The 13,717-nt window shown below is 33.3% G+C and overlaps 1 pseudogene; it reads left to right on the plus strand.

Annotated features, from left to right (window-relative positions):
- Nucleotides 1-1,557: 1,557 nt before the first annotated feature.
- LOC126689942 (enoyl-CoA delta isomerase 2, peroxisomal-like) lies at nt 1,558-13,213 on the plus strand (annotated as a pseudogene).
- The last annotated feature ends 504 nt before the right edge of the window (nt 13,214-13,717 follow it).

Raw genomic sequence — 13,717 nt, forward strand, 5'->3', positions numbered from 1 at the left:
CATGATTATGTTACTGCCTGGTTCAGATTCATGCTCCACCAAAATGAAAATATGTCTCATTCATGGTTTGTTAATTTTGATAAAGATTTTGATTCTGAATTCCCTCTCTGGTTCATCCGTTGGTGGTCCCAATTTGGTTCAATTGTTGAAATATTCCCTGCGCCATTGAAGGATTCTTTCCAAAATTTTACATTAAGGTTTAGAACTAATGATCATGGAGCTAAGTTCACTCCCCTACTTCATTTTGCTAAAAAATATAAGGGTCCTTGGATTCTAAAATGGCAGTATGTTAAAGACGGTGATGTTCTCACTCGCTGTTGTTATGTTAAATGGTGGGATAAGTTTGCTCACACCCAATCCATCATTAACAATGTTGCCAGAGATTTCCCTTCCCCAAGTGCTTCCCCATTAAGAATCACTACTTCTATGCAAAAAGTTGTAACTGATGCAGCTGCTTCCTCATCTGCTAAAAGTGGTAAACCACCTGTTAAGACCAAGAAGAAGAGTTCTCCTTTGGATGCAATTCGCAAGGACCCTGATGCTTTATATGCCTTGCTCACTAAAATGGTTAAAGAAGATGAAGCTGCTGATTCAGATGATGAACGATCCTCTCAAGCCTCTGTTTCAAAAGACCCTTACTACCCTTACAATCAGGAGTGGTTTGGTCATGATGACGAAGATGCTGATGACTTAGCAAAAGATTGATTGAAAGCTTGATTCCCCTGTTTGTCTGGCCTGCATAATGGCCAAAAATGTTGCAATGTTTACTTTCTGGTCAAATTCTACTGTTGATTTCCACCTCTGATGATAATGTTCTGAAAAGATGATTCTCCATGTTTCCCGTGACTTTTAGTCACACCAAGATTGCTTTCAGCAAATTATTACTGTTAACTTTTACTTTTCACTGTTAACTTTTAATGTTCACAAGTACTGTTTACTCAGAAATATTGCCTATTTAAGGGGGGTTGTCCCTTAGAAAGAAGTCATGTTTATGTTCTGATTTCTCTTCCCTTAGAACTAGCCTTCTTAGAGGGAGAACTCACCCTACTTCTACTACTACCACCTTGTTCATCCTTGTTCACTACAAACTTTGTAATCCTACAAACCTTGTAACTAGGACTAGTTCAAGCTTTGTAATTGTTAATCTGTAACTGTTGAGATCTTGTATTCACTACTACTGTAAGTGTTTATCCTACTTTCAATAACAAGTATTTTCAGTTTTATGTTCATTATTTTACTTGTTGCTACCACCACCTTGGACGGATTACCGCCATAGGACGGTTCTAAATTGCTTTCATTTACTTTGAACTATTGTTTTCATTTACTTTGAGTTATTTTCATATATACTTGGCTGGTTCTACTGCCTTATAATTGTTCTTACTTTCAAGCTATTTATTGTTCTTACTTTCAAGTTATTTACTTTTCAAGTTACTTACATTATTTTCTTTACAATATTACTGTGCTTCTGTCTCTTCCCTTCAATTGTGCGTCCCCTTCCCCCTTTATGGTATATATATATATATAACTTGCCCAATAAAGCCAAGCAAAAAAATGAGAATGGTAAAGAAAATAAAGCTCAAAACAGGTTGGAACAACTTATATGTATGGAATGTAAGGTTAGCCCTATACTTCTCTAAGAGTAACCTTTTCAAATCTGTTAGGTTCATATTTTTATGTAATTGACATATCCTATGACAAAATGTACTTTACTTCTATTTGGGTAAATCTAAGTAGGTTTAAGATGATCCTTACAAGTGTTTACATTGAAGACATGAAGATTACTTAAAAACTGCTCAAGAAAAGCTGAATCTGCAGGTCTCGATACCAGCTCGATACCTGTCAATCTATCGAGATTTATTAAAGCTCGATACCTGTCTCGATTCCTCTCAATCTATTGAGCTTACGAGATTTTTGATATAGCGTGCAACATTTTTATTCCAAAAGGCTATCTGTTTATGGGATTGTATAATCCTTATAGGATTAGGAAAGCCAAAGGTTTGTGTAAACCTAATTGGAATAGGAGTACCTATTTAAAAGGCCCACTAAGCTCCTATTTAAATTAGGAGGTGGAGAAAGAAAACCCTAACCTTAGAAAGCTTCATAAGATTTTCTTTTTGAAACCCTAGCCTCCTCCTATAGAAGAAAGAGTTCTTACTGTGTTTCTTGTACGCCTTTGGGTTCTGTAACCAAGCAAATTTTCTAGCACCAACATTGAAAATCTTATAGGTGTTTCTATGTGAAGTTGTTGAAAATCAACTATAGCAATCAAAGGGTTGCTGTAGAGTTAGTTATGTACTAGGATCCATGCAAAAGAGTTAGTCACAGATTGGAGATTTGTGCATCAAAGGAAAGAAGGCTACTACACGATCAAGTCCAATTGGATATTGGAGTGAAGGTTCAACTATGGGCTGGTATTTTGAAATAAGCCAAAGTAGTGGTAAGATTTCTCATACTTGTAACCGCTTGATTATTGATTAGTGGATTCTTGGAAGTGGTAACCTTAAATTCACCTGTAGATGTTTTTGCCTTGCGAAAGGTTTTCCCCATTTGTCAACAAATTACCGTGTCAATTTATTTTTCCACTGCATATTAGTTTATTTGGTGATTTGTTGGTGCCCCCACGATTTACATAGAATTTGACCTAATTAATCAACTTGAATAATTGAATTAATTAACTGAAGTCAAGCTATCTTAACCCAACAAAATCTAAGAATGTAAGTCAAAACAAAAAGGCAAAACTCTTCATTTGTTACATTATATGCACGAAACAATTTCACATGAAACCATAGAATTCAAATTAAAGTATATAGAACCCTAGAAGGACCAATCACCATATAAAAATTATCAAATAAGCCAAGTCCCTAGAATTAATGAAAGTGATTTCACATTGTAATATCACCAAAACTTGTGCATGGTATGTACCATGAACAAATTTTAGTGATGACATGGCTGTTGAAGTGGCTCAACGTGAGCATAGCAACATTAAATGCTACGCTTCAGATTTTAGTAATATATAGATTACACGTATTTTCACACACTTTTTCACCCACTCGTATTTTCAAAAAATTCAAACAACATTACTAGAAGTTTGTTACCAAACAGCCTAAATTGGTGAAAACTCAATGAGGCTCAACTACCCTAAATTCCCAATTTATTGGGCAGCAATTATATCTATTTTCAAAGTAACTGAGAAATGGTCCACGGATCTTTTTACTTCACTTCAGAGCATTGTAAGCCAACAATCCAATCCATGTGACATTTTATTTTTTGGGATAAAAAGTCAAGAATAGAAGAAGTGCATAATTAAAATTTTGATGCTTACAGACCTACCTTTCCAGCCATGTTATGGTTAGCTTTGCCAGCCTTGGCTTTCATGTAGAGTGATTTTACAAATGACAAGGTCGAGACTTGAGAGAGAATTGGAACCCTACATGGGAGTTGCCCACCAATCCCATACTAAAGGGGTTGGATGTGCCACTTGGCCCATGGGCCATTGACTCTAGTAATGGTGCCAAATATCAACTAGAAGGCGAAATCACATTTCTGATATTTAAGTTTCTATATATTTTTTTTAAAGAAACAATCTAACTACTAAATACACATACTTAATTACACTCTCTTACCAAGTTCAAACACTAATTTCTTTAAACATTTAGTAGAGGGTATCTCTATCAAAAAATTAAATATGCTTCAAAAAATGAAAAAAAAAAAAAAAAAAAAAAACTACTTGATTATTTGTGTTGTGGTCCACACTTCTATTGATATTAATATGACAGCTTGATCAATGAATATTCAAGAGAAAAATATTAGTGTCCGTTTGGGAATATCTTATTTAACTTCTTAATGAAAACATTTTGCTTAAAATGTGCTAAAGTATACTTGTACTTTAAAAAAGTGAATTTTAAATTTTGATGCTAACAGACTTACCTTTCAAGCCATTTTATGGCTAGCTCTGCTAGCCTTGGATTTCATGTAGAGTGATTTTACAAATTACAAGGTCAAGACTTGAGAGAATTTTGGAATGCTATACTTGCCCATCATCCCATACTAATGAGGTTGGATGTGCCGCTTTGATGTAGAACAGATAGCACAGGCATTCTTGAAGCAGCAAGTAAGGGCACTAGAAGTCACAATGCAATAAGGGGGGTGCTAGTAGAGGCCATTGGGGCGACGATGTTAGAATTGCATGAAATTTGGCAAGTTGAAGGGAAATAACATTTTGATCTAGACTCAAGATGCTTGCCTTGAGCGTCGCCCAAATTTGGGCAAATTCCTTCGTTAAGGTCGCGAAAATAGTGTTTTTGCTTTTTTTAGTAATATTGGTTTTTTCTTGATAATTTTTAGTTTAAAAGTCAGAATAAGGTCCCGTCTGTTTTGGAATGTCTCTTAGAGATAGTATTTCAATTTCCTTAATTATCTAAAATTTGCTATTTTTGGCAAAAATTACTATTTTGCCACCTAATTACGTGATTAGCACGAATTAGGGTTTCTAGGTGTTTTCCTAGCCACAATAGGGTTTCTTTTTACTATTTAAATATATTGCAGCCTCTTCAATTTTTCATATTTAAAAAAAAAAAAAAAAAATACAGACTTTGTCTATTTATCTCTGGTGGACTCCAAAACCCTATCACCTTGTAAATTCAAGGGGCTCTCGTGGATTTGAGGTTTTCATTTAGAAGCTACTGTGTTTAGGTTTTTTTCTTTTTCTTTTTTTTTCAGAAAACAAAATGTTTGTTTTCTTGTGGCTTCTATGACATCACGCTGAGCCCATTGGCTCTAGTATATAAATATTTTATTAGAGTAACTTTGAAGTTGTCTTTGATGGCAAACTTTGAAAGTGCCAAATATGAAATATCAACTAGAAAGCAAAATCACACTGCAGATAGTTAAGTCTCTAATTTCTTTAAATATAAATATGCTTCAACTTAAAAAAAAATAAATAAAAAAACCAACAACAACAACAACTATATGATTATTTGTCCTTTGGTTCCACACTTCTATTGATATTAATAAAACAACCTGATCAATGAATCTTCTAGACGACAAGAACATTAGTTGCTCCAAAATTGTTAACAAAAATGTCTAACTAAAGCAATTTTAGAAAATATGTGAGAGAGAGAGAGAATCTTATTTTGGCGTTAGTAACAGAGATTGTTGCAGTAATCCTATAAATATCTTTAAGGTCATAAAATTTTTCTTCACTACTAACATGATTTATTGCTTGAATCACAACCCAACAATTATGAAAGGTGTCATATCCCTAATATTAGTCTAATCATATTAGCCTCAGCATTTGCTACAGCCACCTTATCCTGGGTCAAGCTGATCTAAATTTTTAAGTAAGTGTCCTCAGTCAAACTGATCAAAATTTTTAATCAAGTGTCCTAAGTCAAAATTGAACTGTCTTATTTCAAACAGACTTGTTTCTTCAAGTGCCACCAACTCAGTGTCATAGCTTCCAACTCTTCCTCTGTCTCCTTGTTGACCTGAACAATTTTATTATTGGCCTCCTTCAACATCAAAGGTTGCCTTATGACTTGCTTCCTTAAAGATCGCAACCTATGACTGAGCCAGTCAACTTCCATGCTCAGTTGCTCACTATCCATAAAATTATAAATACTGACATCATTGCTTAAATGCTTAATATAGATGGTTAATAAAGAACTTAATTTTACACTCATCCATCCTAAAGAAACTTTGCTTTTTCAACTGTGAATAGCTCTTACACTTGAGCAAAAACAAATATAACAAAATACATATAGAGAGAGTATGAGCAAAATTGTGGCTAAATGAGCTAAAGCTGGTTCTCATGCAAATCAATCTAGCAGAAGGAATTTCACATTGCTGTTATTTAAGTCTTTAATTTCTTTTTACATTGAAAAGAAGGAATTTCTAACTGAAGATTAAACATGATTCAAAAAAAGGAAAAGAAAGAAAGAAAAAAAAGCTATATGATTATTTGTGTTGTGGTTCTACACTTCTACTGATATAAAACAACTTGATCAATGAATCTTCAGCACAAGAGCAGTAGTTGCTCCAAAGATGTTGATACAAAAGTATAACTAAAGCAATTGAGAGAGAGAGGGAGAGAAAGATCCAACAAAGACCGCCAGAAAAAGCATCTCACCTTGGCCTTGGCAACAAAGACTGTTGCATTAATCCTATCAATATCCTTAGGGGCATGATATATATTTTTCAAAAGGGCTAACATAATTTGTTGCTCAAATCACAACATGTCATATTAGCAATTATGAACGATGTTATGTCCTTAACATTACTTCAATCATATTAGCCTCAGCATATGCTACAGCCAACTTATACTTGGTCAAACCGATCTAAATTGTTAAATATCCTCAGTCACTGTTCCAAATTTTTAAGCAAGTATCCTAAATCAAATTGAACGTGTCTTATATGAAACAGACTTATTTCTTCAAGTGCTACCAACTCTATCTCATAGCCTAACAACTCTTCCTGTGTCTCCTTGTTGACTTACAAATTTTATTATTGGCCCTCTTCAACGCCAAAGATTGCCTTATGACTTGCTTTCCTCAAAGATGTCATCCATGATCCAACCTATGATTGAGCCAGTCAAATTCCATGCTCATTTTCCATAAAATAGCCATAAAATTATAACTACTGACACTATTGCGTAATTGCTTACGTAGATGGTTAATAAAGAACTTAATTTTACACTCATCCATCTTAGTGAAAATTTTCTTTTTTCAATTGTGAATAGATCTTACACTTTGATCAAAAATCTATATATATATATATATATATATATTAATAACCAAAGCTTAGAGAAAGTCCAGTTAGATTTTAATTGGATTCTTAATTTAGCGCCACATATTCTGTTTAATTTTTAATTTTGTGTCAAGTGAATTATTAAGTGTAAAAATCGAAGAGTCTAAATCCAAATAGATTCTAAATTGAATTTCAATTAGAGTCTAATTTTCCACCACGTGTTCATCTAAGTTTTTAATTTTTGTGATTAGTGAATTATTGGGTGTATAAACCGAAAAGTCTAAAATCAATTAAATACTAAATCATATCTATATATAATAATAATAATAATAATAATAATAATAATAATAATAGGTGAAGCTGAGAGAAACTCAAATTAGAATTCCAAATTAAAATTCCAATTTTGGGCCACGTGTCCTAAATTATTCTTAAAGAGTTTTATTTCTTAATTTTAGAATTAAATGTGAGACCAACGTGCATGGGGGTGTCTTCCAACACCCATCACGGTCTCACCAATGTGCATCAGATTATTTGAGAGAGTTTGTTGAGGCTCAAGACCAACTGAGTATACCTGTATCAGTCCATGTCCCTGCAAGTCAAGCATGGCAGCCACCACAAGGAGAGTTCTTCAAGCTGAATTTTGATGGAGCCAGTTTTGATAATGGTGTGACTTCGGGCTATGGTGCTGTTATTCATAATGGGAATGGTGAAGTTATGGCTGCTGTATCTGCCAAGGGTGGTGCTATGAGGGATAGTGAAGAATTGGAGGTGATGGCCTATCGCAAAGCTTTGGAATTTGTTATAGACGCTGGTTTTATGGAGGTGATACTAGAAGGTGATAATGCTCTGGTTATGAAGACAATTTCACAGGCTCAACCAAACTTCTCTCGGCTTGGATTGATCTATGAAGATATTTGGTGCTTGGCTGCAGGTTTTTGATCCGACTCAGCTAGTTGTGTTAGGCGTAGTGCCAATGGTGTTGCTCTTGCTTTGGCAAAATTTGCTAGGTTATCTGATAATGATATTGTATGGATGGAGGAGGATCCTCCCCCTGCTGTGGATGCTCTGTATTTGGATTCTAGTCTTTTGAATTAATGAAAGGCATTTGGTTCCAGTTTCCAAAAAAAAAAAAAAAAGTACAAAAACCAAAGAGTCTAGAATAAATAAATCGTATATTAAAAAAAAAAAAGTGCTTCACAATAATTTAAAAAAAAAAACATGGACAATTTACATTTTATACATAATAAAATCCTTACAAAATTTTTTAAAGAGTTAACAAAATATAAAAATGACTATCAATAGTATTTAAATTATATGTATAAGAATTATATTATGCATCTTATTATATATCTTTAAATATATCTATGTATATGCATAGGGTTACAAATTAGTTAGTATTAGTCAAGGGTGTACCTATGTGCATGTGTGTGCACATTTGTGTCTCTTATCAATTTTATTTTATTTTTTAAATCAAAACTCCACCCATTAATAATAATAATTTCTTTTTGAGAAGATACTATTAATAATACAGTAATTGATTGCATAATTGAAGACGCTGAGAGAAAAAAAAAAGGTTTTTACAGAAATAATAAAAGCAATGTCTATAACAAGATACAAGTGCAACGTGTGAGAAAAATAAAATTATAGTGGATGGTCTTACACTCTCTTCTCTTGAGATTTATTGCAAAGATTTGGTGCACAAAATTTTGAGAGTTTTTTTTTTTAGTCTAATCTAAGTGTATATGTGTGTAAAATCACCCACCTAAGTGTAATGTTTTTTTTTTTTAGGAGAGGGACCAAACTTGCTAACAAGGTTTTGAGGTCTTTTAAAATCACCCACCTAATGTTTTCTTTTAAAAATTGATCTTATGAGTACTGTATACTATGACAGACATTATTATAACTTATTAGCTACTTCATGATTAGTTTAAAGCCTTGTAGCTTAATTGTCGTCTCTTCACACACAAATTGCTTTGGGATTTAGAAGAAAAAATGTTCAAATTGCGGAATTAGCAAACTATCTCAAAAATCTTGTTGATTTGTTATGTTTTATTTTCCTTAAAAATAATAATTTGAATTAATTTTTTAGTTAAATATAATATGATTTGAATTTATGTTGTTCATTTCATAATTGTTTATTTTAAACCATCAAATCAAAATACCAAAAAAATTACATACATACACATATATATATATATATATAATACAATTAACCTCAAAAAAATGATATATTATTTATAAAATATATATATATATATATAATGGTACATAAGAAAATAAAATAAAAATCAATATATTTCAAATCACCACCAGCCCGTCTGACAGAGCCCTTACTTATCCTACCATGGTTGCAAATTGGTGGTACTCTCAGCCTTAAAAACCACATTTATTCTCCCAATCGTCACCTCCTTTACAGTTCGGCACAAAATTAATTTGTTATTTCCTTTTTCTGAATGAAAAACAATTTTGTTACTCTTATAATATTTGAATGTCAGTTCGTCCATAATACTTTATAATTAAAATTTCTAAAGTATTAAAATGAGATAGTCTAGGAAAACAAATTTTTGCCAATTTGTGAATGACTAAGAAAAAGTGTTTTTTTTTTTTTTAGAAACACTTTTTCGCTAAGTCTATATGAAAGTTATGTCTACCACTCACAATTTATCTTTTCGCTAAATTATAGCAAGAGTAACAAATGAAGTGACATAGAAGAATTGTAGTACCATAATTAAGGAGAGTAGAAGAACCATTCTCTCTGCTTGGTATAATTAGTTCACCTACTTGTAGTTGCCAATACACAATGTTAACCCTTTTATTACATTTTGTTTTTGGCTAAAATACAAAATGCATCCTTTAAGTTTGATTGAAATTCATTTTAGTTTTTTAGTCTTACTTTTGTTTAATTAAGGTTTTTAAGTTTTAAATTTATTCAATTCAGGCATTCTCTTCAACTCTGTTAAAAAATTGTTTTTAAGTGTGAAATCAACTAAAGAAAAAAAGGTTATTTGAATAAAAAAAAAAAAAAAAAAAAACTCTCACATTGAAAATCTATAAAATATTTTTATTAATTTTATAGATTTTTTGATGTGGGAAAAAAAAAAATTTAATGGCAAATCTTTATATATAATAATAGGTGAAATTGAGGAAACTTAAATTAAAATTCCAAATTAGAGTTTCAATTTTTGCACCATGTATCCTAAATTATTTATTCTTAAAGAATTTATTTCTTAATTTTAGAATTAAATATGAGACCATATCATAAATATTTATCCAAGTGATTTATTAAGTACAAAAACCAAAGAGTCTGGAAAAAAAAAAAATTTGGACAATTTACATTTTATACCTAATAATATCCTTACAAAATTTTTTAAAGAGTTAAAAAAATATAAAAATGACTATCAATAGTATTTGTAGGGATGAAGGGCTCAAATATAAGTATTGGGCCATGGGCCACGCTCGAGAACGTCAAATAACCCAAGGATAGACTGGTACAAATGAAGACAGATAGATATTGGGTCATGGAAGAAGTCTGGTCACAATGAGCAGGAGATGTTGTCCGAGGAGAAATACTTCCTCGGCTAAGTAGAGTGGAGGTCAAAGATTTGATCATCCATCAAAAACAAGGCAAGAGGCATTCATGCTTGGAAGGATAAACATCAGAGAGGGATGTGACAAAAGAGAGTTGAGAAATATCTGACAAGAAAGCTGTTATCATCGTATTGAATGCTCTTTATCTAATTCCCTGGCAACATTAATGTGGAAGTGATACCTGAACAATAACTTTTGGCCTTACAACTACCCCCAAAGATTTCAGGAAGGTACTGATGGGACAAGTATCAAGAAGATTAGCAATTTGACCTACACATGGAGGGCTAAGATGAAAGAAAGGGCGGGAATATAAAAGAGAAGAACCCCATTACAAAGAGGATCATTAAAAAAAAAAAAAAAAAAAAAGCCTAGGAAGAAATGACTGTGTATCCAAGAACTGTAATTTTTATATTAGTCTAAGAGAAATATATAAGAACAGACCTTCCTTGGACTTGACCGAGGAGAACTTTTCTTGTTCAAAACTGTTTGTTTTATTCTTTCCATTATTAACTAACCCACTGGGATCCTTAGCCACCTTACTCATTGAAAGTTTAGTTTCAAGCCCACTCTCTAACAAATTCATTGTTTTGGGCTCATTGGGTCATTGACCATCCACTTGGGCTGAGAAGCAAATCGTGCTCTTACAGTATTATGTATCTTATTGTATCTTATTGTATATGCATGGGGATACAAGCTAGTATATATATAGGCAAAACTGAGAGAAAGCCCAATTAGAATATGAAATTGGAGTCTAATTTTGCGGCATATGTTTAAATTTATATGAGGACCACACCATAACCATCCATTTTAGTGTCCATTATCAATAAATCACTTCTAAATTTCTTTTGGAAGAGCATATACGAATTGTAGAGCTCTTTTTCATCCATGTGTCCATCGAAAACTAAAACAAAAACTTCTAACCGCACCAAAATTTAGGTCCTACACAACTTACTATACATATTAACACAAGGGTTTAGGAATTAATTGATATACAGCTCCCCTGGTTTTTTATGAATTGTATGGAATTTGAAAGGGATCTCTCCATATTTCTAATGCATCCAAGGTTGCAAGCTATATATATGGCTCTACATGGCTAGAAAATATAAGGCCCCTATAGAAGGTGAGAAAGAGACCAGAGATGATTTCACATCTCACCTTAAAGACTAGGAGAGCATGAATCATCAAATCATTTCTTAGCTGCACAACACTTCCGGTCTATATGTCAGCATGGAATTTAGAGGATATGACACAACCGAGGAAGTTTGAGACTTTCTTACTTCCCACTTTATTGAGTTTAATGGTGCCAAGGAACATCAGCTCACACAAGAGTTGAGGGAGCTTGTCATTGTGTTTCATTTTCGAAGATTTGTTGAGTTGTGCATTTTCGTTATAATCTTCAATGATATAATGCAATGTTTGCACTAACATCAATGGATGGCAAAACTGACATGGCTCTATATAATGAAGGGGGCTCTTATTTCTTCAGGTTAAATGAACAGGATCATCATCAAATTAGCTCTTTGTGTAACAGTTGAAGGGTCATAACCAAGATTTGCTCAACTTTACATATTTCATATATATTATAATTAAAGCTCAAAGAAAATCCAATTAGATTTTAATTAGATTCTCAATTTTGTGCCATGTGTCCTATTTAATTTTTAATTTTGTGTCAAATGAATTATTGAGTATAAAAATCAAGGAGTCTAAATCCAATTAGATTTAAATTAAATTTCAATTGGAGTCCAATTTTCCTCCACTTGTCCATCTAATTTTTTAATTTTTGTGGCAAGTGAATTATTGGTGAAAAACCGAAGAGTTTAAAACTAGTTAAATTATAAGTTATATATATATATATATATATAATGAGAAACCATTGCATATTTTAGAAATGTATGATTTAAAAAAAGTGTAAGCTAATACCATATATGATTTGAACATCTTCTTAAAAATAAAAAATAAAAATAAAAAAGCTATAATTTGAACTGTATAATTGTGATTATTTTTAGGGATAATTACACTTTACCCATTTATGGTTTGTCTCTAATTTGACTTGCCTACTCGTTGTTTCAATTTTGACACTTTACCCACCTGTGATTTCCTCCGTTACTGATCTGTAACCCACCTCTCCTTCAACCGTTACTTTAACACATAATATGTCAAAAACAAAAGTCCAAACAAATCAAAACACTCCTCACATGAAGAACATACACAAACATGAAGAACATACACCCAAAAAACTAATACAAATCAAATCAAGCAATACTGTTTCAGCCTAACTCTCATCGAAACTCTCATCTTCGCTCTCTCCCAAGTCAAATCCCAAGTTGTCCATGGCTCCGCACTTATCACCACCGCCCACAGCAAATTCTTCTCCAACAGCTTCGACCTCGCATAGGCCCAATCCGCTGGCTCCTCCTCCGGCGCCGTAGATCGACTCCACCACTTGGTCACTTCCTTCAAACCAGTCGTCTTCACTCTCCTCTCCCTCCCTATGCCCACAATCGCCGCCCTCCCCAGCCATGCCGCCGCTGCCAAATTCCTCCTCGTGCTCAGCCACGACTACATCCTAATGAGGCGCGATTGTGGCGTGTTGTACATGAGCGAGGTCAATATTGGCCTCACTTTCCCAGATTACTTCACGGCTCTGATGAGGTCAAAAATCAACTCCGCCTCGGCTTAGCGTGATATATTGCTAGCCGGGAGCAAGGTTAAGGGAGAAGAGGCCGTGAGGATGGGAATCGTGGACTTAGCGGCGCACAATAGCAAGGAGAGCGTGGTTGAAGCTACGGTGCACCTTGGGGAGCAATTGGTGAAGAGGAAGTGGAACGGTGAGGTGTATTCGGAGATCATTGCTGGGTTGGTTAGGTCTTCGTTTTCATAGCTAGGTTTTTCATGGTGTTTCATGGTTGGGTTTTTCATGGTGCTTTCTTGGCTGGGTTTTCATAGTTGGACTTGATTTTCATAGTTGGAAAACTAGTGGATTTTCATTTGGATACTGAGAAAAAAATGGTGGAAAGAAATTTCTATTTGAGTTCTTTTCTTTATTTATGTGCTTGTTTCCATGTGCTTGGCTTCATTTGGATTTTTGTTTTGATTTTTCATTTTTTAGTCTTTATTTGGAAAGAAAATCTTGATTTTCTTGGTAAAAATTTGAATACCCAGAAAATAGATCAAAACAAAAATCCTAGATGCTATAATGTAGTTTGAGGTGTTGCAGTCTGCTTTGTTTTTGTAGATTTACTACCTTGGATCTAGGATCTTAGTTTGGTGAGCAAGTTGGATGGTATTGCTTGATTTGATTTGTATTAGTTTTCTGGGCATATGTTCTTCATGTTTATGTATGTTCTTCATGTGAGGAGTGTTTTAATCTGTTTGGGCTTTTGTT

This window comes from Quercus robur, chromosome 6 (genome assembly GCF_932294415.1).
Source record: "Quercus robur chromosome 6, dhQueRobu3.1, whole genome shotgun sequence".
NCBI classification, from domain to species: Eukaryota; Viridiplantae; Streptophyta; class Magnoliopsida; order Fagales; family Fagaceae; genus Quercus; species Quercus robur.